Source organism: Symphalangus syndactylus, chromosome 15 (genome assembly GCF_028878055.3).
Source record: "Symphalangus syndactylus isolate Jambi chromosome 15, NHGRI_mSymSyn1-v2.1_pri, whole genome shotgun sequence".
NCBI lineage: Eukaryota > Metazoa > Chordata > Mammalia > Primates > Hylobatidae > Symphalangus > Symphalangus syndactylus.
In genome coordinates this window covers 19,917,360-19,945,020 of record NC_072437.2, presented here as the reverse complement: position 1 = coordinate 19,945,020, position 27,661 = coordinate 19,917,360, and the positions used below count along the sequence as shown (strand labels likewise).

Genomic DNA, 27,661 nt, shown 5'->3' with positions numbered 1-27,661 from the left:
TTTTGTTCTCTTATGCTAATTAGGAAATACATTTCTAGATTTAGCCACATCCTAAACTCACTTTCTGATGGTTGATTCATTTTTCTTTTATGCTATGAGAAGTAATACTTTCGCCTTTGTTACAGAGAAGAGCATTTTGAATTACAATTCCAATCTATGATAGTGGTGGTAGGTAACCATCCTTTTAAAACAAATAATCTGAAGCCTCACATAACATTATCTTTAAATCTCATGCTGCAAGATAGTCTTGAGGCTAAATTTACCTTGTGGTGACATTCTTTTTGTTTTAAAGAACTTAAACCCCTTGGATATAGTGTCCAAGATGAAACTGCCATAGTTGGAATTCTAGTCTATAGTGAACAATATTACAGTAAGATTTCAGTGTTTATACTGTAGTATGAGTGATATGTTTAAAACTGTGATCTGAGTGTGCCAGAAAAATACCATTAAGAGTTGCTGTTTTAAGTCGTATGCCTTTGTATTTTCAGCCTGGACTCAAGGAGTTTGCTATTAATATATAGTTAGTATAATGAATTTTCTGTTTATCTACATTTCTCTTCTTATGGCTAAGTTGCATTGAAATGTCATTTTGTTTTGGGGGAACAAGTGAATTTTTATCAGAATATTGAAATAGGATATGAATATCAAAACAATATAATTTCACACAAATAAGACCTGGTGTGGCTTAAGAGGGGTACAGCAGTTTCTTGATCTCAGTGAGAAAATAATCACAAGTCGAAGATTCATGAGAATTCATTCATTCCACAAATAATTGTTGCGTGCCTACTGTGCGCCAGATCAGTTCCAAGCTGTTGCCCTGGGGAAGCTGACATTCTTGTGTGGTGTCAGACTCACAAATCAATGATGTCAGTCCATGAACTAAGGGTAGTCTCCTTGGTTTTCTTTAACTGTTGAGATTCACTGTATACGCCAAAATTGCTGAAACGTTAGATACTGAAAGATACTTCACTCAGCTCTCTTAAAATGAAAGCTATGATGGAGTTAAAACAGCTGTCTCATGAGATCTTGTGTGACTCTCTGCATTCCACCTATTGACATAGTCATTTCAGAAAAACAGCTGTGTAAGTGGACATTTAACCAGAGATCAGGTTGAATAGCAAATTATAGGAAGTGAATAGTAAAGAGTATAAATATTACAATGTGGCATTTTTTTTTCTGGGGGAAGATTAACTTTACAAAAATGTAGACTTTAGCATAATTTTCAGTTCTGTATTGAGTCACCACTGAAGCCTTACTGTAATCTGATATTCTGATACAATGTTCTTTTAAGTAGTGCCTTACCTTAATAAAGAAAACTGTCTAGATTACTTTTTAGAGCTGTTACTTCTTTTTTTTTTTTTTTTTTTTTTTTTGAGATGGTGTCTTGCTGTGTCGCCCAGGCTGGAGTGCAGTGGCATGATCTCGGCTCACTGCAGCCTCTGCCTCGCAGGTTGAAGTGATTTATCCTGCCTCAGCCTCCTAAGTAGCTGGGACTACAGGCGCATACCACCACACCCAACTAATTTTTGTATTTTTAGTAGAGATGGGGTTTCACCATGTTGGCCAGGCTGGTCTCGAACCCCTGAGCTCAAGTGATCCTCCTGCTGCAGCCTCCCAAAGTGCTGGGATCACAGGCAAGCATTGCTTCTTTATGCTTGTTTTGGATTCCATGTTGAAAACTAGAGACCTCTGACCTGACTGCATACGTGGTATCTTTTAAATTTTTTTCTGTAGAATTATCTCCAGCTTCACTTTTTAGCTTATGAGGAAAACAGGGCTGTTTTTAAAACACATCAAAATTAGTGCATTAAAAATTTCCCTGGAAAATATCCACCTTAGTATATAGTATCAGAAATGATTTCCTCTATTTATTGGCTTGGCTACTGTCAGAGCATCAATAGCCCAATGAAAGGCATATGCACATGATCGTGTAGCCCTTTTTCCTAGGCATATTTAAATTGAGCTACTTTCATTTGACATCAGTATTATGAAAGGAGGCGGGTTGAACAGCGTGGTGAAGTAAAGGCTCATTGGTAGAAAGATTTCAATAGTATGGCACTATTGTCTGCTTTTACGGCCATAGACGGGAGAGCTGTGACTGTTAACTTAGTTTCCCAGATCACCCACTGTCACATCAAGAAAAAAATTAGCCTACAGGTGACAAGCTAGGTCTGGGTTAATGACTCTGGAGACAGTGCAGGCAAAGGCTTTATTGAGCGCACCGTAAAGCTTTAGGTGCCCTACATTTCCAGAGTTCTTCTGTTTAATTTTTAGGAATTTAAATTATAAGATATTTCTAATAAGGAAAGTACAGCAGATGTTGCAGATTTTCCATACAGGTCTCCTATTTAAAAAGAAAAATATATAGATTAAACGAAGTCCTTTCTTTACATCATCCTGTTCTGCTTTCTCCCAAGTGGTGGCAGCTAACCTGATGATGCTGTGTGTCCTTCCTGTACGTGTTATTAAGACTTTTGGTACAGATATATATACCACAATAATGTTAAAAAGGAAAGTTGCAACAATATACATACTTAATGGCACCACTTATGTAAATTTTAGGCGAAACAATTTCATTTACAATAGAATCAAAAAGACTAAAATACTTAGGAATATATTTAACCAAGGAGACGAAAGGCTTGCACACTGAAAACTATAAAATGTTGCTGAAAGAGCTTAAAAAAGACACAAATATATGGAAGGATATCTCGTTTCAGGGACTAGAAGGCTTAATATGGTTAAAATATCAGTACCTCTCAGCTACTTGGGAGGCTGAGACAGTAGGTTCACTTGAGCCCAGGAGTTTGTGCCCAGCCTGGACAACACAGCGAGACTCCATCTCTGGCGAACAAAAGAAAAATGAAAGAAGGAAATGTCAGTACTACCTGAAGTGATCTACAGATACAATGCCATCCCTATTAAAATCCCCAAATACATTTTGTTGCAGATATAGATAAATTTATTCTAAAATTCATGCAATTTCAAGGGGGTCCCAAATAGTCAAAACAATCCTGAAATAGAAGAAGAAAGTTGAAAGCCTTATACCTCCTCATCTCAAAACTTATTACAAAACCACAGTTTTCAAAACAGTGTGGTACTGCACATATATAGACCAATGGACTAGGATAGAGAGCCCATAAATAAACCGTTGTATGTACAGTTAAATGGCTTTTGACAAGAGTTTCTAAAATATTCAATGGAGAAAAGACAGCCTTTTCAACATGAATGAATTTTCTTTTCTTACTCTATATACAAAACTAACTCAAAATGGATCAAAGACCTAAATGTAAGAGCTAATGCTATAAAATTCTTAGAAGAAAACACAGGGGAAGGCTGGGCACAGTGGCTCACGCCTGTAATCTCAGCACTTTGGGAGGCCAAGGCGGGTGGATCACTTGAGCTCAGGAGTTCAAGACCAGCCTGGGCAACATGGTGAAACCCCATCTCTACTAAAAATACAAACATTAGCTGGGCTTGGTGGTGCGTGGCACACCAGCTACTCAGGATGCTGAGGCAGGAGAATCTCTTCAACTCAGTAGGCAAAGGTTGCAGTAAGCTGAGATCGTGCCACTGCACTCCATTCTAGGTGACAGAGTGAGACCCTGTCTCAAAAACAAAACAAAACAAAACAAAAAAAACCAGAAGAAAACATAGGGGAAAAGCTTCATGGTATTGGATTTGGCAATGGTTTCTTAGACGTGACACCAAAAGCACAGGCAACAAAAGATAAATTGGACTACGTGAGAGTTAAACACTTCTATATATGAAAGGAGAATATTTTCCCAGAATTTTCATCCCTCCTTTAAAATTTTTCATTATAGGCTGGGCGCGGTGGCTCACACTTGTAATCCCAGCACTTTGGGAGGCCGAGGTGGGCGGATCACGAGATCAGGAGATCGAGACCACGGTGAAAGCCTGTCTCTACTAAAAATACAAAAAATTAGCCGGGCATGGTGGCGGGCGCCTGTAGTCCCAGCTACTCTGAGAGGCTGAGGCAGGAGAATGACATGAACCCAGTAGGCGGAGCTTGCAGTGAGCCGAGATCACGCTACTGCACTCCAGCTTGGGTGACGGAGCGAGACTCCATCTCAAAAAAAAAAACAAAAAAAAATTTTTTTCATTGTGAACACTATAAATATATAAATGTTTCATGCGAATATTTTCTCCCATTCTGTGGGTTGCCTTCTTACTCTTTTTTTCCAAAGTAACCACTCTGTCAGAGTAGAATCAACAGAGTGAGAAGGCAACCCACAGAACGGGAGAAAATATTTACAAATCACATAGATGATAAGAGTTTTTTTTTTTTTTTTTTTTTTTTTTTGAGACAGAGTGTCGCTCTGTCGCCCAGGCTGGAGTGCAGTGGCACAATCTTGGCTCACTGTAGCCTCTGCCTCCCAGGTTCAAGTGATTCTTCTGCCTCAGCCTCCCAAGTAGCTGGGATTACAGGTGCATGCCACCACACTCGGCTAATTTTTTTTGTATTTTTAGTAGAGATGGTGTTTCACCATGTTGGCCAGGCTGGTCTTGAACTCCTGACCTCAGGTGATCCACCCACTTTGGCCTCCCAAAGTGCTAGGATTACGGGTGTGAGTCACCACGCCCAGCCCTGATAAGAGTTTAATATCTGGAATATATAAAGAAATTTTTCAACTCAATAGCAAAAAACAATTAAAAATGGGCAAAGGACTTTCATACACAACTCTCCAAAGAAGATACATGCATGGCCAATAAGCACATGACAAGATGCTCAATATCACTAATCATTAGAGAAATCCAAGTCAAACCTACAATGAGATACTACCTCCCACCCATTAGAATGGCTACTATCAAATAAACAGAAAATAAGTACCGGTGAGGGTGTGGAGAAGCTGGAACCCTTATGCACAGTTGGTAGGAATATAAAATGATGTGGTTACTTTGGAAAAAATAGTATGATGGTCCCTCAAAAACTTACAAGTAGAATTATATAGTAACCTTAGAAAGTTGGTAATTCTGACATGTGCTATATAACACAGATGAATCTTGAGGACGTTATGCTAGGTTGTAAGCCAGGCACAAAAGGACAAATACTGTACGATTCCACTTATATGAGGTACCTGGAGTAGTCAGACTGATAGAGACAGAAACTAGAATTGTGGTTGCCAGGGGCAGAGAGGAAGGGGAATGAGGAGTTATTGCTTAAAGAATACAAAGTTTCACTTTTTAAGATGAAAGGTTTTCTGGAGGTAGATGGTGGTGATGGTAGCAGGAAAATGCAAATATATTTAATACCACTGAAGGGTACACTTAAAAATGGTTAAGATGGTAAATTTTATATGTATTTTACCACAAGTAAAACATACACAAAACAATTCAAATCAGTATTTATAATGAAAAACTTAAAAGGAGGGTTGTGGCCAGGTGCAGTGGCTCATACCTGTAATCCCAGCACTTTGGGATGCTGAGGTGGGTGGATCACCTGAGGTCAGGAGTTCGAGACCAGCGTGGCCAACATAGTGAAACCCCGTCTCTACTAAAAATACAAAAATTAGCCAAGTGTGGTAGCACGCGCCTGTAATCCCAGCTACTTGGGAGGCTGAGGCAGGAGAATCACTTGAACACAGGAGATGGAGGTTGCAGTGAGCTGAGATCATGCTGCTGTAGTCTAGCCTGGCTGACAGAGTGAGACTCTCTCTCAAAAAAATAAATAAATAAATAAATAAGGAGGTATGAAAATTCTGGGAAATGAATGCATGGCAGAAATGAAAGTTAAGTGAAATATTAATCGTAGAAGTGAAGTATTTTATGTGTTTTAGGTCTTTATTCTGATTTCTGAATACGGCTGTCTGAATGAATGAATGACAGAATTAATTAATAGTATAAAACCCGCTAGACACAAAGTAGAAATACTATTCAGCTTGTCATGGTGATAAGCCCAAAAGTACTAAATAACAAACTGATTTTTATTCTAATTATTTTCATGATTCCCTTCTGGATTCCCAGGATGTTTTCCATTTCTCTCTTGCTCAGTATAACACAAAACTGGTCAAAATAGTTTTTGGCCAGGTACAGTGGTGCGCACCTATAGTCCATGCACTCAGGAGAAAATAAGTTTATGATGAATTAAAATATTAACACAGTTAATATCTTAAAGACGGTGAAAAACTAAATTCATATTGAATGTGATTCACTTGAAAGAAAGAGTTGAAAGAAGAGTGTCAGAGTAGTCCTGATGTATAAGAAAATTAGTTAGAAATTTGGCCTTCCTAGGCTGGGCGCGGTGGCTCACGCCTGTAATCCCAGCACTTTGGGAGGCCGAGGCGGGCGGATCACGAGGTCAGGAGATCGAGACCATCCTGGCTAACACAGTGAAACCCCGTCTCTACTAAAAATACAAAAAATTAGCCGGGCGTGGTGGTGGGCACCTGTAGTCCCAGCTACTTGGGAGGCTGAGGCAGGAGAATGGCGTGAACCTGGGAGACAGAGCTTGCAGTGAGCTGAGATCGCACCACTGCACTCCAGCCTGGGCGACAGAGCAAGACTCCGTCTCAAAAAAAAAAAAAAAAAAAAAAAAAAAAGAAATTTGGCCTTCCTAGTGATGGAAAAATGAGCACTGTACATGCACTTTTTGAAAAATTTTGCCTGATGTTTCATGTTTACTACTAATAAACTGGAAAGCAATTATACATGATACTGTATATTGAATTGTTACAGTGGGCCAATGATAGAAATTTTTGTAAGGACCTAAGGGTTTTTCGTGTCTCTATCTCCTTCAGTTCTGCTCTGATCTTAGTTATTTCTTGTCTTCTGCTAGCTTTTGAATTTGTTTGCTCTTGCTTCTCTAGTTCTTTTAATTGTGATGTTAGGGTGTCGATTTTAGATCTTTCCTGCTTTCTCCTGTGGGCATTTAGTGCTATAAATTTCCCTCTAAACACTGATTTAGCTGTATCCCAGAGATTCTGGTACATTGTGTCTTTGTTCTCATTGGTTTCAAAGAACTTATTTATTTGTGCCTTAATTTGGTTATGTACCCAGTAGTCATTCAGGAGCAGGTTGTTCAGTTTCCTTGTAGTTGTGCGGTTTTGAGGAGTTTCTTAATCCTGAGTTCTAATTTGATTGCGTTGTGGTCTGAGAGACTGTTTGTTATGATTTCCATTCTTTTGCATTTGCTGAGGAGTGTTTTACTTCCAATTATGTGGTCGATTTTTGAATAAGTGCAATGTGGTGCTGAGAATAATGGATATTCTGTTGATGTGGGGTGTAGAGTTCTGTAGATGTCTCTTAGGTCCGCTTGGCCCAGAGCTGAGTTCAAGTCCTGAATATCCTTGTTAATTTTCTGTCTCATTGATCTAATATTGTCAGTGGGGTTGTTAAAATCTCCCACTATTATTGTATGGGAGTCTAAGTCTCTTTTTATTTCTCTAAGAACTTGCTTTATGAATCTGTGTGCTCCTGTATTGGGTTCATATATATTTAGGATAGTTAGCCCTTCTTGTTGCATTGATCCCTTTACCACCAGGCCTGCCTTACAAGAGCTCCTGAAGGAACCACTAAACATGGAAAGGAAAAACTGGTACCAGCCACTGCAAAAACATAACAAATTGTAAAGTCCATCGACACTATGAAGAAACTGCATCAACTAACGGGCAAAATAACCAGCTAGCATTATAATGACAGGATCAAATTCACACATAACAATATTAACCTTAAATGTAAACGGGCTAAATGCCCCAATTAAAAGACACAGACTGGCAAATTGGATAGAGTCAAGAGCCAACAGTGTGCTGTATTCAGGAGACCCATCTCACATGCAAAGACACACATAGGCTAAAAATAAAGGGATGGAGGAAGATGCACTGGTTTTTCCTCATCTTTGTGGATTTATCTACCTTTTGTCTTTGATATTGGTGACCTTCGGATGGGGTTTTTGTGTGGACCTCCTTTTTGTTGATGTTGACGCTGATGCTGTTCCTTTCTGTGTGTTAGTTTTCCTTTTAACAGTCAAGCCCCTCTGCTGCAGGTCTGCTGGAGTTTGCTGGAGGTCCACTCCAGACCCTGTTTGCCTGGGTATCACTAGCAGAGGCTGCAGAACAGCAAAGATTGCTGCCTGTTCCTTCCTCTGAAAGCTTCATCCCAGAGGGGCACCTGCCAGATGCCAGGTGGGGCTCTCCTGTGTGAGGTGTCTGTTGACCCCTGTGGGGAGGTATCTCTCAGTCAGGAGGCAATGGGGTAAGGGACTTACTTGAGGAGGCAGTCTGTCCCTTAATAGAGCTGGAGTGCTGTGCTAGGAGATGCACTGCTCTCTTCAGAGCCGGCAGGCAGGAACGCTTAAGTCTGCTGAAGCTGCGCCCACAGCCGCCCCTTCCCACAGGTGCTCTGTCCCAGGGAGATAGGAGTTTTATCTATAAGCCCCTGACTAGGGCTGCTGCCTTTCTTTCATAGATGGCCTGCACAGAGAGGAGGAATCTAGAGAGACAGTCCGACGACAGCGGCTTTGCCAAGCTGCCATGGCTTTGTTTATTCTCTGAGGGGAAAACCACCTACTCAAGCCTCAATAATGGTGGATGACCCTCCCCGCCAGGTTAACTTCAGACTGCTGTGCTGGCAGTGAGAATTTCAAGCCAGTGGATCTTAGCTTGCTGGGCTCCATGGGGGGGGATCCGCTGAGCAAGACCACTTGGCTCCTTGGCTTCAGCCCCGTTTCCAGGGGAGTGAATGGTTCTGTTTCGCTGGTGTTACAGTCACCACTGGGGTATGAAAAAAAACTGCAGCTAGCTTGGTGTCTGCCCAAATGGCCGCCCAGTTTTGTGCTTGAAACCCGGGGCCCTGGTGGTGTAGGCATCCAAGGGAATCTCCTGGTCTGTGGGGTTGTGAAGACCATGGGGAAAGCATAGTATCTGGGCTGAATAGCACCACCCGTCCCTCATGGCACAGTCCCTCATGGCTTCCCTTGGCTAGGGGAGGGAGTTCCCTGACCCCTTGTGCTGCCCTGGTGAGGCAATGCCCCACCATGCTTCAGCTTGCCCTTTGTGGGCTGCACCCACTGTCTAACCAGTCCCAGTGAGATGAGCCAGGTACCTCAGTTGGAAATGCAGAAATCACCCACCTTCTGTGTTGATCTCGCCGGGAACCGCAGACCGGAGCTGTTCCTGTTTGGCCATCTTGCCAGCCACTTGATAAAAATGTCTTTTTACTGTTTTTGACTTAAAGCTGTTTTATGTGATAACAGTATAGCTACTCCTGCTTGTTTTTGGTTTCCATTTGGATGGAACAGTTTTTTCCATCCCTTTACTTTCAGACTATTTGTGTCTTTAAGGGTGAAGTGTGTTTCTTGCAGGCAGCGTATATTTGGTTCATATGTTTATTTGGTCAGCCAGCCTCCATCTTTTTTTTTTTTTTTTTTGAGACAGAGTCTCGCTCTGTCACCCAGTTTGGAGTGCAGTGGCGCGATCTCAGCTCACTGCAAGCTCTACCTGCCAGGTTCTCGCCATTCTCCTGCCTCAGCCTCCTGAGTAGCTGGGACTACAGGCACCTGCCACCACGCCCGACTAATTTTTTGTATTTTTAGTAGAGACGGGGTTTCACCATGTTAGCCAGGATGGTCTCGATCTCCTGACCTCGTGATCCACCCGCCTCGGCTTCCCAAAGTGTTGGGATTACAGGCATGAGCCACTGCACCTGGCCGCCAGCCTCCATCTTTTAAGTGGAACATTTAATCCATTTACATTCAGGGTTATGATTGATATATGAGGTTTTGTTCCTGTCATATCATTAATTGCTTTGTGGTTGTTTTATATGTTCCTTTTTTTTTTGAGACGGAGTCTGGCTCTGTCGCCCAGGCTGGAGTGCAGTGGCGCGCTCTCGGCTCACTGCAAGCTCCACCTCCCGGGTTCACGCCATTCTCCTGCCTCAGCCTCTCCGAGTAGCTGGGACTACAGGCGCCCGCCACCACGCCCGGCTAATTTTTTTGTATTTTTAGTAGAGACGGGGTTTCACCGTGGTCTCGATCTCCTGACCTCGTGATCCGCCCGCCTCGGCCTCCCAAAGTGCTGGGATTACAAGCGTGAGCCACCGTGCCCGGCCCCTTTTTCCTTCCTATTTTATTTTGTTTATCTTTGTGGTTGGTGTTTTCCTTCAGTGGCAACATTTGAGTCTTTTCTGTTCCTCATTTGTGTGTTTGCCTTACCAGTAGGTTTTATACTTGCATGTGTTTTCATGGTGGTGTATGTTGTCCTTTTGCTTCCAGATTTAGGACTCCCTTGAACATTTCTTATAGGGCGGATATAGTGGTAATGCATTCCACTGGTCAAATTCAGCATTTGCTTGTCTGGGACTTTTTTTCTCCTTCATTAATGAAAGATATTATTACTGGGTATAATACCACTGAGTGGCAGTGTTTTTCTTTCAGCCCTTTGAAAATACGATTCCATTCTCTCCTGGTATGTGAGGTTTCTGCTAAGATGTCTACTGTTCGTCTGATGGGACTTCTTTTATAGATGACTAGATACTTTTCTCTTACTTCTGTATCTGGATGTCTGTATCTCTCACTAGACTTGGGGAGTTTTCAGTTATTATCTCATTAAATAGAGTTTCAAATCCTTTCATTATTTCTTTGCCATTTGGGATACTGATAATCTTGATATTTGGTTACCTTATTGTGTCCCATATATCATGAAAGCTTTCTTCATGTTTTAAAATTACTTCAAAAAATTTTTGTCTGACTGCATTATTTCAAAAGACTTCTCTTCATGCTTTGAGATTCTTTCTTCTGCTTGATCTAGTCTGTTGAAGCTTTTGAATGCATTTTGCATTTCATTCAGTGAATTCTTCATTCCAGAATATGTCTGATTCTTTTTTATGATACCCATCTTTTTGGTAAATCTCTCATTTGTGTCCTTAATTGTCTTTCTGATTTTTTTGTGTTGTTTTTCGGATTACTCTTGTGTCTCACTGAGTATTTTTAGTATCAAAATTTTTAATTATTTTTCTGGAATGTTGTGAATTTCTTTTGGATGGGATCTGTTGCTGCAGAATTATTGTATTCCTTTGGAGATATCATATTCCCTTGCTTTTTCATGTTTCCTGTGTCCTTACGTTGATATCTGAACATCTAGGATAATATTCGCTTCTTCCAATTTTAGAATTTGCTTTCATAGGGGAAGTCTTTTTCCTGAAGATGTATCCATGCTGTTGGTTGGGTAGGACCCTTTGGCTTTGATTCTGGGTACACGTGGTAGTGTAGTCACTGTATGATTTCTTTGGCTGTAAACAGTATCAGTGGTATCTGTGATTTCTTTAGTGGCTTAGGGTACTGTTATTAGTAGAGGCTGTAATGAGGTTTTCTGGGGACAAGGATGCCACATGGGCCAGTCTTTGGGCCCTAATGGTGGCAGTGGTGGGCTGAGTATGTCTGTCCTTGGGCCCTGGGGTTGCGTGTGCTGACACTGATGTTAGTGGGTCCAGGTGAGTAAATTTAACAAAAGAAGTATAAAACTTGTATTGTGAAACAAACCATTGAAAAAAGAAATTAAGGAAAACCCAAATAAATGGAAAGTTTCTTTTTTTTTTTTTTTGAGACAGAGTCTCGCTCTGTCACCCAGGCTGGAGTGCAGTGGCGCGATCTTGGCTCACTGCAAGCTCCGCCTCCCGGGTTCACGCCATTCTCCTGCCTCAGCCTCTCCGAGTAGCTGGGACTACAGGCGCCGGCCACCACGCCTGGCTAATTTTTTTTTGTATTTTTAGTACAGACGGGGTTTCACCATGGTCACGATCTCCTGACCTCGTGATCCGCCCGCCTCGGCCTCCCAAAGTGCTGGGATTACAAGCGTGAGCCACCGCGTCCGGCCACGTGGAAAGTTTCTTATATTTGTGAATTGAAAAACTTAAGATGGCACTGCTTCCCGGTATTAGTCTGTTTTCACGCTGCTAATGAAGACATATCCAAGACTGGGTAGTTTATAAATGAAAGAGCTTTAATGAACTCACAGTTGCATATGGCTGGGGAGGCCTCATAATCATGGCAGAAGATGAAGGAAGAGCAGAGGGACATCTTACATGGCAGCAGGCAAGGGAGAGCTCTTGCAGGGGAACTCCCCTTTATAAAACCATCAGACCTCCTGAGACTTATTCACTATCACAGGAACCACATGGGAAAGACCTGCCCCCATGATTCAGTTTCCTCCCACTGGGTCCCTCCCACACACATGGAAATTATGGGAGCTACAATTCAAGATGCAATTTGGTTGGGGACACACCCAAATCATGTAATTCCCAAATTAGTCTAAAGATGCAACACGATTCCTGCCGAAGTCCAAGCTGTATTTTTATCAGAAATTGACAAGCTGATCCTAAAATTTGGAAAATATGGAAACTTAAGGGACCCAGAATAGCCAAAGTAATCTAAACACACACACGAAAAAACAAAAAAACATGCCAGTCACATTGGCTCAGACCTGTAATCCCAGCACTTTGGGAGGCCAAGGCAGGAGGATGACTTGAGCCCAAGAGTTCAAGACCAGCCTGAGAAATATAGTGAGACCCCCATCTCTACAAAAAAGTTTTTTCAGCTGATGGTGGTAGCATGTGCCTCTAGTCCCAGCTACCTAGAAGGCTGGGGTTGGAGGATGGCTTGAGCCCAGGAGGTGGAGGTTGCAGTGAGCTCTGATCACACCACTGCACTCCAGCCTGGGATACAGAGCAAAACTCTGTCTCAAAACTAACCAACCAAACAAACCCACAAAAATCCAGAATTGGATAACTCATTTCCATCTTTCAGAACTTACTACAAACAGCCTTGTAATCAAATACAGTGTAGTACTTGCAAAATGATTGTCATATAAATCAACAGAATAGAATTGAGAATCCAGAAATAAGCCCAAAAATGTATGGTCAATTGATCTTTGACAAAGGTGCCAAAATAATTCAGTGGTAGAAAGAATAATCTCTTCAACAAATGGTGTCGAAAAACCTGGGTTCACATGTAAAGGAATGAAGTAGAACCCCTACCTCATATTGAGTTCGTATACAAAAATTAATCCAAAATGGATTGAAGACCTAATTATAAGAGGCAAAACATCTTTAAAAATAGATGAATTGCTCAACATCAAGATTAAAATGTTTGCTTCAGAGGACACTAACAGGAAATTGAAGACAAACCACAGAATGGGAAAAAATATTTGCAAATGAAATTTTCAGTAAAGCACTTGTGTTTAAAATACATAAAGAACACTTACAACTTAACAATAAAAACAGCCCACTCTAAAAATAGGCAAAAGATCTGGATAGACATTTCTCCAAAGAATATATGCAATTGCCAGTAAGCACATACAGAGATGTTCTGCATTGTAGGGCATGGAGGGATCCAGATGCAAATCAAAACCACAGTGAGATTGTCCTTTGCACCCACTACATAGCTCTACTTTAAAAAGTCAGGTAATAACAAGTTTTGGCAGGCCAAGTGTGGTGGCTCATGCCTGTAATCCCAGCACTTTGGGAGGCTGAGGCAGGCGGATCATGAGGTCAGGAGATGGAGACCGTCTTGGCTAACACAGTGAAACCCCGTCTCTACTAAAATACAAAAACAAAATTAGCTGGGCTTGGTGGCGGGCACCTGTAGGCCCAGCTCCTTGGGAGGCTGAGGCAGGAGAATGGCGTGAACCCGGGAGGCGGAGCTTGCAGTGAGCCGAGATTGCGCCACTGCACTCCAGCCTGGGTGACAGAGCGAGACTCCGTCTCAAAAAAAAAAAAAAAAAAAACAAGTGTTGGCAAAAAGGTGGAGAAATTGAAACCTTCAAATGCTATTGGTGGGAATGTAAAAGGGTGCAGCTGCTTTGGAAAACAGTATGGCATTTCCTTAAATGGTTAAATATCTGGGTTATTCAGAACCTTGGCTCTGTTGTATCAGGAGTATTAAATCTTAAATATTTATATAAGTATTTATGTATTTCTTTATTACTATGGTGAATATCTCTTACCTTTCAAATGATATCGAAGCAAGTTATTTCCCTGACCCCTTTGCGGGACCCCTTTGCCATGGGGTGCCTCGTTTAATCAGCCTATAGCTCTCAACTCCTTGTGGGAGGGAGCACACGAGCGAAGGAGACGGGAACTGTAGTGCAGGAGCACTGGAACTGACTGGCTGTTCGGCGCCAGTGGGATCAAACTCTACTCATGAGGACCTGTTGCCATCCACACCTCGTAGGAGGGAGTGCAACAGGGGAGTGGGTGCAGGAGCCAGAGCAAGTGCTTTTGGGCGCCAGCAGGAGCGAACTCTGTGCAGGCCCCATGGCAGCATCCAGGAGGGGTGCCTGTGACTCCCAAAGCCCCAGAGGGCATGTTACAGTGCTCTTTCAGCTCTGCTCTCCACAGGCGGCTTAAGTGTTAACAGCTCAGTGGGCCTGTGGTTGCCCTCCACCAGAAAGGGCAAAGGGCCAGTGTAACAGCCTTTTGTATCCACACACGTGGCTCCTGAGCTCTTGTCTGGTGTCCAGGAAAAATGAGGTCACACGAACTAATTGAAGGATGGTAAATGCAGGGATGATTTTATTGCTGATGAAAGTGGCTCTCAGTGGGAAGAGAGGGGAGCTGAAAAGGGGACAGAGGAGGGGTAGGTGATCTTCCCCTGAAGTCCGGCTGGATTTTCTCCCAAGTTACTCCATCAAGCTGTCCATCTGAAGTCAAGTCACTTCTCTCCAACATTCAGCTGCTTCTCCTCTCTGCTGATTGAGTCTGGGGTCTTTATAGGCACAGGATGAGGTGGGGTGGGGCCGTGGGTAGTTTAGGAAAGGGCAACATTTGAGCTGGAAAACAGGGAGAGAAGTTCTCACTTTGGGCCTCGGTCTCAGGCTTCTCAGCTTGAGGGTGGAACTTCACCAGGGACCCACACCTGTCTGCCTAGAATTACTCTGCCTCCTGTCTCTATCATTGTATCAATATCAAACAATAGTTGTTGGCCTACATGTCAATAATTTAAAGATGAATTAAATGGGTATATATGATAACATTTATCAGAGACCTTTAGAAACATTCATATTCTTTGGTCTACTATTTTTACTTCTAGAACATGTTCCAAGCAAGCAATGAAAAATCACTAATTCAACATATAATATTTTGTCAGGGAAAAAAATTAATTAAAGGCAGTTGGGCTTGGAGATATCCATGTAAACAATCGGTACTTATAAGGGAAGGCAGAGTTGGAAGTAATTAAAATAATGTAATAAATGCATTAATAGAGGTGCCATCAACCAGTTAAATCTATGAGAAAGAAAGGCACTCAACTGCTTGGGGGAAGGGAAGGATCTGGGGGAAGATGAAAGAAGTTCCTCTTGGGGGAGATGACTGATGAGTCACAGCTTAGAACATATTTTTTACTATATATAAGCCAGAACTTGCCTCAAAATTATTGTATAAATAAATGAGGAAAAACATTAGAATGTGGTAGCATGAGGGAGAGCACCTCAGCCCCCCAAGTAGCTGAGACTACAGGGGCGTGCTACCATGTCTGGCTAATTTTTATATTTTTTGTAGTGACCAGGTTTTCGCCATGTTGCCTAGGCTGGTCTTGAACTCCTGGGTTCAAGCCATCTGCCCACCTTGGCCTCTCAAAGTGCTGGGATTACAGGCATGAGCCACCGTGCCCAGCCTATGATTTCAAGTTTTATCCAAGCAATATTTTTTGAGAGCAATATGAGATTTGAGACTGGGTGCGGTGGCTCACGCCTGTAATCGCAGCACATTGAGAGGCTAAGGCGATAGGATCACTTGAGCCCAGGAGGTCTAGACCAGCCCTGGCAACAAAAACAATTTTATATGATTAGCCGGTCGTAGTGATACACGCCTGTAGTCTCAGCTACTCAGGAGGCCCAAGGGGGAAGATGCTTTGAGCCTGGGAGATTGAGGCTGCAGTGAGCCATGATTGCACCACTGCACTCTAGCCTGGGTGAGAGTGAAATCCGGACCCCGTGTCGAAAAAAAAATATAAAGATTTGAGATAGGTAAGCTTTTGTGTACAAGAGAGTTTGTGCTTTCATTTTGTTTTCTTTATAATGTTTGTTTTGGTTGATGCAAAATTGTTTCATCTTAGATGCCTGAGGTGGAGGGAGGGAATTGTTTTGTAGTATTCATATCATTGAAATTACCACCCTATATTTTTCTCCTCAAAGAAAAAATATGGTGATGAACTAAGAATAAAAAAATAATAACTACATATGGATGCATAATAAGAAATAATTATATATGCATTGTTTGACGTTTTCCTTCTCTGCTCTAACTCACCTTTTTTCCTTTGTTCTCCCACCATATGTTTTGTTCTGGATTTCTTGACTAAGAAGACATTCCACCATAGTTTATTTTAATATTTAAAAAGCACTTTGAAATTTTGATTTTTTTTTTTTTTTTTGAGACAGAGCTCACTCTGTTGCCCAGGTGGGAGTGCAGAGGCACAATCTTGGCTCACTGCAACCTCCACCTCCCAAGTTCAAGTTATTCTCATGGCTCAGCTTCCCGAGTAGCTGGGATTACAGGCACGTGCCACCACGCCTGGTTAATTTTTGTAGTTTAAGTAGAGACGGGGTTTCACCCTGTTGGCCAGGCGGATCTCGAACTCCTCACCTCAGGTGATCTGCTTGCTTCAGCCTCCCAAAGTTTTGGGATTACAGGCGTGAGCCACTGTGCCTGGCCAAAAATTCAATTTTAAGTAAATCTGTTTAAATGTTTTTGTGTAACGTTTTCATAAAAATGAAAAATTCGATGAACTTAGAATATACCAAGAATCTTCTGCACAAAATAATAATTTTGTGTTCTCAAATAGTAATATAAAGAATCTGTAATGTATCTTCATTAAGAATTTATACATGCATTTTACATCATAATCTCTTTTAGTTTTATTCTATGAATAGAGCATAATACTAAATTATGAAGTTATTGGAATTTTTTTAGGAACATGATAAGAATCATGTGGTTCTTTTAAAGAATTAATTTTGGAACATCCTTTGTTCAAAAAATAGAACATTATTATATCTATTCTTTTGCCTCTATTGTCAGTTTTTAGGATAGGCTTTTAATCTTGAACATGAAAAGGACATCAGTAAACAAGGTCAGTTAACTATTACATTTATACCTATTATAGGCTTTTAGTTTAAAAAGTACCTATGGCTTAAATACAGAGAAGGCAGGCAGAAAAAGAGCCTTTTTTTCCCTGAGCATTTTAAAGAGAATACTACAGTACCATTAGGGGTTTATAATAAAGGACTATAATTCTATTTAGAAAACTGACTTGCAGTACATGACAAATGATAGAAAATTGAGGTAAGTTTTTTGAAGTCATATTTTATATTTATGTTTTTTATTTTTTTATTTTTCATTAATTTGTCTTTGGCCCGAATTAAATGTTATGATCATTAAACTACTTCTCTTCTTAGGTAATTTTTTCACTTAGTCTTTCTACCCCTCTACCTTTAAAAAGTATACTGAACAAAGCAGCAAAAGATATTCTATTTGAGGAAAATACCTTATTTTCTGTCAATAGTTTTTTAAAATTAAAACATAATGCATAAGCATGGAAATTCTTTTACATTGGCAAGAACTTTTTCCTTGATAAAATTATTTTTCCATTTGAAAAATTATTAGGATAGTAAGTCAAGATAATGCTTAAAAATGTAAACATTTTCTGCAAAGAATGTAAAACTGTCATAAGTGAAGCCAACAGATAAGCCAAAAAACCAGAGAGAAAATTTGCAATTCATTTTAGTCACAAAGTGAGGGATGCCCTTCATATACACAGAACTCTTATAAATCAATATGAAAATGGACAAAAGCCCTGGTAAAAAAATATTCAGAGACAGTTTACAGCAAAGGACATATGGTTCCTGCACATATGACAAAAAGTGCTAAAAGCCACACACAAATTCAAGTTAAAATTACGATGAGATACCATTTTCCATGTACATTTTGGCAAAAATGAAAAATTTGTTAATTCTGTTTTGTTTTGATTTTATTTATTTATTTCTTTTGAGACGAGGTCTTGCTCTGTTGCCCAGGCCGGAGTGCAGTGGCATGATCACGGCTGACTGCAACGTCGGCCTCCTAGGCTCCAGTGATCCTCCCACCTCAGGCTCCTGAATAGCTGAATAGCCTGAATAGTCAGCATGCCCAGCTCCTTTTTGTATTTTTTGTAGAGACAGGGTTTCACTATGTTGCCCAGGCTGGTCTCGAACTCCTGGGCTGAAACAATCCACCTGCCTTGGCCTTCCAAAGTGCTGCAATTATAGGCATGAGCCACTGCGCTTGGCCTCTTCCTAAGATTGTAGAAACATAAGCTCTCAAACGCTGGTGGGAGTATAAATTGATATAACAACTTCCATGGAGAGCAATTTGACAAAATAAATTCATACTGTGTGTTATGTCCACATGTAGGAGATGTGCAAGAATAATCATGTTAGTATTATTTGTTACAGCAGAAGACTGGAAAGAACTAGCAAAAGGTAGTGAAAAGGTAGCTCACTCCAAAAGTTTTGCTTAGGGTTCCAGAGTTCGTAGTAATTTCATTTGTCCTAAAACATCACAGGACTATTTTAGAGAATAGTATGTTTCTCCCTACTATTGGTTTAAGGAAGAATGTCCAAAAGTAACTTACTGTACCAGTGTAACATGGTATCAAACTGCCTGTCAGACTGGAATAGTTAAATAAATATGATATATTCATGACATTGAAATACTGTGCAGCCTTTAAAAAGTTGAGAGTGTCTTCTATGTGCTGCTTTCTTTTTTTTTTTTTTAAGACGGAATCTCGCTCTGTAGCCCTGGCTGGGGTGCTGGGGTGCAGTGGCGCGATCTTGGCTCACTGCAAACTCCGCCTCCCGGGTTCACACCATTCTCCTGCCTCAGCCTCCTGAGTAGCTGGGACTACAGATGCCCGCCACCACGCCCGGCTAATTTTTTGTATTTTTAGTACAGATGTGGTTTCACTGTGTTAGCCAGGATGGTCTCCATCTCCTGACCTCGTGATCCACCCGCCTCGGCTTCCCAAGGTGCTGGGATTACAGGCGTGAGTCACTGCGCCCAGTCCTATGTGCTGCTTTATCAAGTGACAGAGGCAAACAACATTCATTGGCATAAAAAAGAATGTGTGTGTTTGTGCTTGTGATATGCACAGAATATCTTTGGAACGAGCCACAAGAAACTGGGACCCGTGGTTGCCTTTGAGTTGGGGAGCTGGAGGGCTGACTCCATAAGTGAGAAGGATACATCTCTTAGATCATATCTTTTTAGTATTTTTTGAATTTTGAACCCTACATGTGTATTACCTATTTTTTTAAAAACAAATTTCAAAATTGTGAAAGTGGAAGGGTCTGTAAGATGGAGGAGTGTTGAAATAATGGAGGCTTAATTACCTTTCAAGAAACTTCTGCAGTGACTTGGCCATCCAGGGAAGCAATCAGACAAGCAGCTGCCTCATTAAATAGAGAGTGCTGGTGCCACAGGTGTTAAGTACACAAAACGCAATCACTGAAATTCTTTGGCTAGCACTTCCAACTTGGAGACAGTTGCTGGAGATCACTTAATAGGCTCTGGTTACAGGTTGATCTAATCTGAATTAAGAAATTGGAAAAAGCAAAGAAAGAGCAGTAACAGGTCAGAGTAAGGAAGCTGAGTCAGAGCAGTTCCTCCACAGCCTCCTGTTTCCCCTTCTGCAGGTGTATGAACTACCCAGAGAGATTACTATGAATGTAGAATAGTTGGAGAGATGTGTGTTTCCTAATAGCAAAAGGCAGTGTAAAGGTAGTTCACTCCGAAAGTTTTGCTTAGGGTTCCAGAGCTCGTAGTAATTTCACTCGTCCTAAGACATCACAAGGCTATTTTAGAGAACAGTATGTTTTTCCTTACTCTTGGTTTAAGCAAGAACATCCAAAAGTAACCTGATGTACCAATGTGACTCCTTATCCCAGGCTAAAGAATATCCTTTCAAGGCAAATTCATCCAAATCAGCTTGACGTCTGATGGGAGGGGGTTGGATAAACAAGGTTATAGAGAAATCAAGTCTGAAGAGTAACCTTGCACAGCTTGATCTGTTTACTTTTTAAATGCAGGCTTGTTCAGTGGGTATTTCACTCTACTTTTGAAACATAGGACTAAATTTTCCCAAAAATGTGATGATCCTGCCCGTGTACTCTGGAAAATTGCTTGTCTAATTGGGTGCACAGCTACACCTGTACCCTCTTGAATGACTCAGTCAGGTTGTGCTCAAGGGCCAAGTAACTTGTTATGGTGCTAAGTGAAGAACAAAAATATATAAAATTCAGTTACTTTGGCAATGAAAAACACTGAATGGTATTGGTGTTATATTACACTTGGCAAAAACTGTAATTAAGACTTCAAGTGATTTTTAGTATTAGCCCTGGATTCACTTTCTGAAGGATTTTATTTGGAATAAAACTTTCAGCGTTGATACCAGATATTCATCTTTAGTTCAGTTCAGTTTTATAAATCTTTATAAAATATTTATAGTAGTCAAGGAGCCTGTTACGGGTGCTGGTCAGTTTTCTGCAACAACAAAAAGTAAATTAAAGTTGGCTGGGTGCAGTGGCTCACACCTATAAGCCCAACAGTTTAAGAGGCTGAGGCAGGAGGATCGCTTGAGCCCAGGAGTTGGAGACCAGCCTGGGCAACATAGTGAGACCCTGTCTCTACAAAAAAAAATTAGCCAGGCATGGTGGCACATGTCTGTGGTCCCAGCTACTCAGGAGGCTAAGGTGGGAGGATCAAGTGAGCCTGGGAGGTCAAGGCTGCAGTGAGCTGTGATTGTGCCACTGCACTTTAGCCTGGGCAACAGAGTGAGGCCCCATCTCAAAACAAACAAACAAAAAATGTAAAACTCACAAATTTAAAAAATAAAGTTTTAAGGCCAGGCGCAATGGCTCACACCTGTAATCTCAGCACTTTGAGAGGCCAAGGTGGGCGGATCACCTGAAATCAGGAGTTGGAGACCAACCTGGCCAACACGGTGAAACCCGGTCTCTACTAAAGATACAAAAATTAGCCAGGTTTGGTGGCAGTCACCTGTAGTCCCAGCTACTTGGGAGGCTGAGGCAGAGAGTCACTTGAACCTGGGAGGTGGAGGTTGCAGTGAGCCGAGATTGCAACATTGGACTCCAGCCTGGATGACAAGAGTGAAACTCTGTCTCAAAAATAAAAAATAAAAATAATTAAAAAGTTTTAAAATTCACTTTGGTATGATATTTTGACCCCTCAAACTTGTTTATAAATAGAATGAACAGTGGAGCCATCTGTTAAAATGCCTTCGCTGAGTGACTCAGCTAGTAGATGAATTTTGACATATTTCTAGCACCATGCATTGATCATTTTAGTTGTAATATAACAGCTGTTTATTGAGTACCTTTTATGACGTAGGTCCTGGAGAACCAGTGGTAATCAAAAGAGATGATACATCTGACTTCTCACAGTGTCGTCTGTTGAGGGGGACAAGGACGAAGGCTGTGTCAGTGAAGGAGGAAAATTGAGTGGTAACAGGGAGGGCGGGTGCTGTGGTGAGCACGTAGGGGAGGCCCCGAATTGAACACGGAGGTGGTTAGCGGAGGCTTAGGAAGGGAATTCTGGCCAGGCTGACACCTACAGAGGAGGTTTAGGGGAGGGCAGGGGAAGGAGTCAGAGTTTGAAGCCTACATAAAAAGTAGATACAGCTATAAAGAACGAGATCATGTCCTTTGTAGGGACATGGATGGAGCTGGAAGTCATTATCCTTAGGAAACTAATGCAGGAACAGAAAACCAAATGCCGCATGTTCACACTTATAAGTGGGAGCTAAATAACAAGAACACATGGACACAAGGGAACAACACACTGGCGCCTACCAAAAGGTGGAGGGAGAGGATCAGGAAAAATAATGGATACTAGGCTTAATACCTGGATGATGAAATAATCTGTACAAGAAACCCGCATGACACAAGTTTACCTATGTAACAAACCTGCACATGTATCCCTGAATGTAAAATAGAAGTTAAAGAAAAGAAAAACACACACACACACTAAAAAAAAGTAGAAAGAGAACTAAGAAAGTTATTTGTGTCTGAAGCAAGACAGAAGTTGTGTATGACTGCAGCACAGAAAGCTTGAAGTGTGGGACCTGGTGGGAGGCAGGGAGGGGGAGCTCCCAGGGGAAGCAGCTGGGACCCAGCCATGTGGAAGTGCCAGCCCTGAACCTGGTCTGGATGTGTCTGGAGTGCAGTGGAGAGCCACAGAAGGCCTGCCTGCAGGGAGTCAGATAGAGTTGCCTGTTTGGAAGATCACTCTGCCTTCATGATGGAGAATAGGTTTGGAGAGGCAAGACTGGAGGAAGAGGGCCTGTTAGAAGCAGTCATGCAGGTGGGCGCTGTGAGCCTCAGCTGCAAGTATTTTAGAGAAAAATGGATCAGCATGGAAGAGATTTAAGATGTAGAATTAACCGTGCATTTATTGAGCAGTAATAATATTAGCTAATATATATTGCATATTTAATATGTGTCAAGCACTGTTCTAAGTGATCCACATGCAATATGTTATTTAACAACAATTGTAGTCAACACGTACAATCTACTTTCATTTCTATTCCAATCCTATAAGGCCTAAGTACTATTATTAGTCCTATTTTTAAGTATAAGGAAATTGAAGCATAGAGAGGTTAAGTCTAGAGAAATAGGAAGACAATTTCAGACATAATTTTGAAGGGATCTGTGAGATACACAAGTGGAGATGTTTCCTGGGTCATTGCATGTGAGGTTCTGTGGCCCGGGAGAGAGTTTGGGGGAGATTTGGTCTCCAGTAGTTTAAATGGCAGTTGAACACGGGGTTGAATTGAGGAGAATGTAGAAAAGGGAAGAGGACCAAGAAAGATGAAACCTTGAGGTACATTAAAGATTTAAAGGATGGGCAGAGGAAGAAGAATCAGCAAAGGATACTGAAGAGGAGCAATGAAAGAGACTGTGTCAAAAAACCCAAGAAGTTGTGTTGTTTCAGAATTTAAAGGAAGAGGCTGTTTTAAGAAGATGAGGTCAATGATGTCAGTGAATATAAGAAGTCATGTTAAAAAAAACAACTAAGGCTGAGATTTATCCATTGGATTTAGTGAAAATAATTGAGAACAATTTCAGTGTTGTAATGGGGCCAGAAATGAAATTGTGGTGAGTTCAGACATTGAGATACGCAGACAAGTGGAGTGAATGACTCTTCTTCGAAAGGCATGATCGTTGGAGTGGGCCATAGTGTTGAGGGGATTGACTTTTTAAAGGTTTAATAAATTCTTAAGTGCTGGTAACAGGTGCCAGAAGAAGGGAATTTTTGATGATTAAAGAATAAGGAGAAAAAGAAAAACTAGGAGAAGGGCCTCTGTTCTTTTTTTTTTTTTTTTTGAGATGGAGTCTTGCTCTGTTACCCAGGCTGGAGTGCAGTGGCATGATCTTGGCTCACTGCAATCTCCACCCCCCGAGTTCAAGTGATTCTCCTGCCTCAGCCTCCCAAGTAGCTGGGATTACAGGCATGTGCCACCACGCCCGGCTAATTTTGTTTTGTATGTTCTAGGGAATACTACTACAGGTTTTTCAAAAGTCTAAATTGTGTTCAAATTAGTATCTTGTGAGAATTCATAGAATACATATTTAGATCACTTTCATAAATACATTAACATATTTTCAGTAAACTCATATTTGATATCTAATCAAATTCTTTTAGTCATGAATTCGAATGAGAGGTTTTTTGGGTTACTGTTACTGTTGGTTTTGTCTTCTGTGTTTTTATATTCGGAAGCAGAATTAGCTTTTGGTCTCTTAAGTGACCCCTTAGTCACTTGCTGTCATATCATGGTGTTCATTTCCATCATTGTGCTTATCATGCACTTGCGTTCTCATGTTTATTTCTTTGTCCACTTGTTTAATTTCAGCCTCTTCACACTAAAATGGGAGCTTTGTAAAGGCAAGGACCTAGTTTTGTTCACTGTCACACTTCTTGTACTTCTCAGGAAATATTTGTTGGGGGCAGGGTAGAGGTGTTGGGGAAGGAAGGAAGAGAGAGAACAGTGAAGCGGGGAAGAAGGAGTTCAAAAAACTGCTTCCCTAGTGGTCATGGAAAGTCTTTAATAAATTAGAATGTTGTCTCCAAAAAATACAGGCAAATATGCGTTGACAATTGCCTTTCATACACCTTAACAAACTAGTTACATGATGGGATATCCAAATTCAGTCAATGTGTTTGCTAGTTTAATTTGTTGTGATTAAAGAAAACAATGATTTTATTTATAAATTTAGCACCTAGGAAATGTGATTTCAAATATCAAAGCATAAGCATTTTTTATTCTTTTTAAAATTGAAGGGTCAACAAAATCTGCCTTATTCTTCACCACAGTTTTTTCTCTGTCCGTAATGTAGCAGTGTGTTAATTTCCAGAAATTTATTCTCTTCTATAAAATTTCCTGTGACCTGAAAACTTTTGAATTGGAGTTAATTTACCAAACTGTCATGGAATGCCTGAAACTTCCTTGGGGCAGAGGAGGTAGCAGAAAGGTGGTAAGTTACCATGTTTCCATTGTGTGAATAACTGATAAGTGGGATTCCAAACAGAATCCATGTAGCGTTTTAATGAATTCACATTTGGAGGAAAAAGTCACAGACTTTCAAAACTTACAGGAATTTGGCTGTCCCTAGGGCAACTCCCCACTTAACAGCAAGAGGGGACGAGAAGGTTGAGTGACTCACCCAGGGAAGGTCGAGTGACTCACCCAAGGTTACTTAGTAAGTAAAGAGAGAAGCCAGAAGCCTGGGGCCTCCTGACGGCTCCTGCTTCTCTTTTTACTAAGGTCTTCTGCCGTGGGAAGAAACTCTGAATGTTAGCAACCATCCGGATGGTGTTAGTTGTATGTCTCTCTATGTATGTTGAAAACAAAATGTTGAAGAATTGAATTTCTCCTGCTTATGGATTGTCACATTTAATAGTGTTCTTTAAGAAAAAGCACGATTGCTCAATATGATTATATGAGCTCACCATAACCAATGACAGGCAGAAAATCCTGGGAGGATAGACACTAACACCACATTATCCTGTTGGGATAATAGCCCAAATTCTGAATATAACTTTCTTCTACCACTTTAAAGGCCAAAAAATGGCTGTTAAATGGAGTATTTTTGTCAAACCAAATTTTTAAAGTTTTCAGCAGCTTCTTCTGCTGGCTTTTATTAACTACTGAAGAGTCTTTTTTTTTTTTTTTTTTTTTTTTTTTTTTTGAGATGGAGTCACGCTCTGTCACCCAGGCTGGATTACAATGGCATGATCTCAGCTCACTGCAACCTCTGCCTCCCGGGTTCAAGCGATTCTCCTGCCTCAGCCTCCCGAGTAGCTGGGATTACAGGCGCCCACCACCACGCCTGGCTAATTTTTGTATTTTTAGAAGAGACGCTGTTTCGCCATGTTCGTCAGGCTGGTCTCGAACTCTTGATCTCATGATCTGTACGCCTTGGCCTCCCAAAGTGCTGGGATTACAGACATGAGTCATCGCACCCTGCCTACTCGAGTCTTAATTGAACATCATAATCCTGGTTTTGTTTATAAGGAAAAAAGTTAATGGTGCAACTAGGACTAATTCTTCCATTAATTTTTTAACCACTTCTACTTAGCAAGTATATGAAACAGATTAAATAGACTGATGCATCTGTTTTGTTTTTGTTTTGAGATCAGGTAGAAGATCTACAAAACTAGTTGGAGGCTGGAAAGAAATTTCAGATAGTGATATGTAGAAATGTTCTGCCTTAACTCTGAATTTCTAGTCATGAAATAGTGCAAACTCTTAACATTACTTTTGTGGAGCTTTGTAGTCCATAAAAATAACATTGTTGTAGAGCCTCTGTGCGTCAGCTGTGACTGAGTGTTTTGATGTCTTAGCAAAAGGCAGAGGAGTGCTTTCCTTTGAAATGTGTGAGGCGGTTTGAGATGCAGCTTCTCAGATGGATTTAATTAGTCCTTCGTAGAACTGGATGTCCGTTTGTTGCAGCTGAATTCTCATTTCATTCACCCATAACTAGAAACACCTCGCTTCAAACGGGTTTCTTCAAAGAAAGAGGGGTTTAGGGTTCTATGTTGTACTGCTTTTTGATGTTGGTTTCCCTTTAACTGAGAAGACCTTATGTTTATACAACTGTTATTATTAAGAAAACACAGCTTTCTTCACCGAGGTTCCTTTTGTATCAGCACTGGTTCTTGGTGGCAGTCAGAGGTCTGTGGAATAGATCTCTGTCAGACTATCACAGCAGCTGTGTGTTTGCAGATTTTGCTTACGAGAGGCATGAACTGAAAATATGCATAAACTTGAGTAATTCCCTAAACCCAAAAGTATAAGATAAAAACCAGTAACTGAATCTGGTAACAGGGTAGTTGTTTCAGAAGCTTATATTAACCACAAAAACAAAGTGAATCAACTAACAAGGGTTACCATGACCCAAATAGTAATTGTATTTTTGATTCACTTTGCCTTCAGTGCACAGGTCAGGTCTGCTTCTCAATAAATATGTTGAAAGAATGAAATATATCCTTCATAGTAAAATTATGTTTTTTAAAAATATGTCCTACTACTAGTATTTTTTAAATTATCCCTAAACTTTCACATTTCATTAGAATAGCTACTTCAATTTACTCTGAAAATACTGCTTTCTTCTCTTTCCAGTTTGTGTGTCCAGGGTCTGGCATGCTTCATCATCAAGGCAGCTTTTATCTTCTGTGTCCGTGATTCTAATTACATTTCAGGGGGTTGTGATCTCTCCCAGAATCCCGTTCATGTGTTGTGTTTAGGATGAAGTGCTTGGGGGGTTTTGGGGGCTGTCCACTCATGGGCACAGGTTTGTGTATCTAAAACTTTCTTTGCTCTAACATCCTGATTTGTATAAAAATCCTAAAAGCAAATTTCAGACTTCTAATTATTCTTTGCCTTTAAGGAAAGACAAAATTAATTTAGACTATTCAAGCTTAAAATTATCCCAAAGCCACAGATCACACTGAAAACACATAGTAATGTAGCCCACAAATTGTTTTTGATGTCTTGTTTCCATATTCCATCCAAGAGTCTGTAGAATCTGTAGGCTTGTATTTCTGCCTTCTTAGCCACAACTGATCTTTTCCATCTTATTCACCAGACTCAGCACTGCATAACTGTGGCAATTTCTAAAACTCAGTGGCCAGGGATATACCACCATTGAAGAAATTAAAAATAATCAACAAAGGCTTAAAAAGTTTAAAAAATATATTTGGAGCAATAATAGCAATAGGTCAGAAAAAGATTTCACGGACAGGGCCAATATACAATTAGGTTTCCATCTCTGTATTCTTGATTGTGTGTTTTATGTCTTGTGAATATCTTGTGGAGTTCCTGATTTTAAAAGAATTATGGGTGTGGCTCAGGAATATTTTATTACATTTGTGTAAATTAAATAATTTTTTAAAATTATGGATGTGATTTAAATATTCTTTTAGTGGTTCTGCCTTTGGTACAGTGTTCCATGATTTTGTAATGTTTTTATTTGTTGAAAAAGCTCTAAAAATCTTGGTAGAAATATAGAATCTCAGAAGGCAGAACATTTGGTAATTATCTTTGATATCAATTTGCAAGATAACTTGTTAGGGAGCCCTATTTCTAGTAGTTGAAGTTAATAAGTAA

General features: G+C 40.7%; 1 protein-coding gene across 8 annotated transcripts in view; it reads left to right on the top strand.

Moving 5' to 3' along the window:
- The window catches only part of PCCA (propionyl-CoA carboxylase subunit alpha), a 452,191-nt gene that overhangs the window by 289,253 nt on the left and 135,277 nt on the right, over positions 1-27,661 (top strand). The gene's annotated exons all lie outside the window — the stretch shown is intronic.